At 41.7% G+C, this 2,964-nt stretch overlaps 1 non-coding gene across 1 annotated transcript; it reads right to left on the bottom strand.

The window, feature by feature from the left end:
• Positions 1-2,229: 2,229 nt before the first annotated feature.
• LOC120068659 (small nucleolar RNA R71) lies at positions 2,230-2,335 on the bottom strand. Its single transcript, XR_005479294.1, has one exon. It is a non-coding gene; the product is annotated as a small nucleolar RNA R71 (small nucleolar RNA).
• Between the last annotated feature and the right edge of the window lie 629 nt (positions 2,336-2,964).

Here is a 2,964-nt window from a genome sequence, read left to right as displayed (position 1 = left end):
TATGTTAAATTGCGTCCATTAAGCATAAACTCTACAATATTGCGGTTGCATGCATCCAACGCATTAGGGCAGTTGATCTCTATATTTTTGTGCAGAATAATGCGTTAACGCAATGCAAAGAATGTGATCATAGGAATACATCGGTCGAGCACAACTTCACTGCAAGACTTTATGTTGATCGTGCTCGTAAACATCCACCCAAGAAGAATCACCGCAACATGGTGGGCGCATCCGAACGAGAGGACATTTAAGATCGATGGGACAGAAAGCTGACAGCAGTTTAATCCAAATTAAGTTGACAGCCGATAATGGTCACAAAGTACATCCAGCTTTATCCAGTTTAATCCAAATTAAGCTGATAGCAGTTTAATCCAACTATCCGGTGCATCAGTCAGGAATTAAAGCTATCCCATCTATACAACCTGGAGAGAGAAGCCGTCTTTCACCTTTGATGCCCTATAAATACCAAGTGCATTCTTCGGAGAAGGGGTTAAGCAGTCGATTACTTCATCAATTTACAAGTTCACACCTATGTTCATAGTTTTTTTTTTCCATTTCACGGCGGAGCTAGAGAAGAGTGGTGATGCCGGAGATCGTCCAAGGCGGCTTGAGAGAGAACCTTCGAGCGTAAGAACAAAAAGCGGGTTGACTCTCGCGAAAGCGAGAATATCTTTAGAGCACAGTAGAACAGTGTAACACCTGATGGCAAAAATTGCTCCAGGATCTTTACTATACTTGCATTGTTATTCTGTACTTCATCTTTTATCTATTCAATGGAAGTTATATTTCTACATCTGCTCTTCTCTTAATACGCATGAGTAACTAAACTAGTTGAATGGGTTGCGAGGAACTAAGCTAACATGATCTAGGAAGTTCATTGCTTGCGATTGTCTTGTTTTATGCTGTGCGAAACATTTCTTTAGAGTTGCTCGAGAGAGAATCTAAAGAAAGAACCTAATGTCTCGAGAGAGCTAGGTTAGAATCTAACTTGAAAGAGCAAGATTAGGCCTGCATAAACAAGAAATAGGGACTTAGAGATAAGCTCTGTTTGTCAACTTGCATCGCATGCATCCTAGGAATAGGAATGATATTACGCAGTCGCATATTTGTGTGAATGTCATGTTGTCATTGCATAAATAGAAATAGAGGTTTATGTGTAAACCCTGTAGACTTATCGCATATTTATCGCATGTGTTCTAGCCTTAGAAGTCGTGGCATTCACGCTGAGAGGTGGTTTACTATTGTATGCATGTTGCATGATTGCAAGGCATGAATGCAACCTAGGGAGTGTTAGCCGAAACCCTTCTCAACCCGTTCACCGCATATTCATCGTATTTTTCGTTGCCAACTCTTTTCGAACTGTGCCGCATTTATTATTATTTTCATTAACGCAACAACAAACCAACCACCTTATTTATTTTGCCAGTTACCGCAAAGTTTTCATAAGAAAATTATCAACGCAAACTATTTTCACAAGTCCCTGTGATCGACCCTGGACTTACCAGGAAACTCAGAGGAATTTACACTTGGATTTCATTGGGGAAACTTGAGTGTACAACGCTATCCATCAACACATATCATCCATATTCCACACTTAATAAAATAACGCATCAAGTTTTTGGCGCCATTGCCGGGGACTTCAGCAAAATAGTTGTTAATGGTAATTTTTGTGAATTCTTTGCAGAACTCTTAATCTCTGGCGAACTACGACCCGAAGATTGAGAGAACATTTCGAAGGAGACGAAAGAACCGCCAATAGCAACCACAATCCAATAAAGAAGAGATGGCAGAGCAGCCTAGGAATGAAGCACCAAATAACAACAATGTCATTGTAAATCCAATTCTGATTGCCAACGATCGCAATAGGCCCAGTAGGGACTATGCATCGCCAAACCTCTATGATTTCTCTCCGGGAATCATGAGGCCTGCCTTAGATGGAAGTAGATTTGAAATAAAACTGGTGATACTACAGATGATCCAGGCTGTAGGTCAATTCGGAGGAAGGCGTGGCGAGGATCCGCACGCCCATCTCTGAAGTTGTATTGAAATCTGCAATACTTTTGTGTTCCTGAATATCTCTGCTGAGGAGGTTCGACTAACATTGTACCCATTTTCTCTCTGTCATCAGGCTAGGAAATGGGCTTATTCACTCGAACTAGGAGAGATCACTTCTTGGGAGCAGGTGGTGGAGAAGTTTATGAAGAAGTCGTTCCACCTATAGAGAACGCAAGACGAAGAAAGCTTATTACTAATTTTGAACAAGACATGGACGAATTGCTCAGTGATGCCTGGGCGAGTTTAAAAGGTTGGTCCGAGATTGTCTGCATAATGGGTTGCCAGACTGTCTTCATATGGAAATTTTCTACCATGGTTTGAATTCTGCTTCATAGACCACTGTCAATGCGGCAGCAGCTGGTGGTCTGCTTGACAAGACTTATGATGAGGCGAAGAATATCCTGGATCGCATCTCCAAGAATCATGAAGATTGAAGGGAGAGCGGCCAGAGATTAAGACTCAAAGATTCTGACTTTCAACGCAATAAGTCAAAACACAGCAAGGTGTGCGACTTGCAGTGATGGGCATGCGATGGAGAATTGTCCACAAAACCCACAGTATGTATATTTTGTAAAGAACAACCCCTTTTCCAACACCTACAACCCCGGGTGGAAAAACCACCCAAACTTTGCTTGGAAGAATTCACAACAAAACTTTCAATCTGTGGTACAAAAAGAAGCGTCATCAGGGTTTTTTCAATGCAGCAACGGTCAACAGAGCAACTAAGCAAGTGGCTCACAACAACCACCGCAATCTTCTTCCCTAGAAGGTCTATTGAAGTAATATATAGAGAAAAATGAGACGGTGCTTCAAAGTTAGGCTACGTCCATCCACAACCTTGAATTGCAAATAGGCCAGATTGCAAATGAGCTTAAAAGTAGACCGCAAGAGGCACTGTCAAGTTCAATC

This window comes from Benincasa hispida, chromosome 12 (assembly GCF_027475165.1).
Source record: "Benincasa hispida cultivar pf3 chromosome 12, pf3_genome.v1.1, whole genome shotgun sequence".
NCBI lineage: Eukaryota > Viridiplantae > Streptophyta > Magnoliopsida > Cucurbitales > Cucurbitaceae > Benincasa > Benincasa hispida.
The sequence above is the reverse complement of the archived record's forward strand: the minus strand, read 5'-3'. Positions and strand labels throughout refer to the sequence as shown.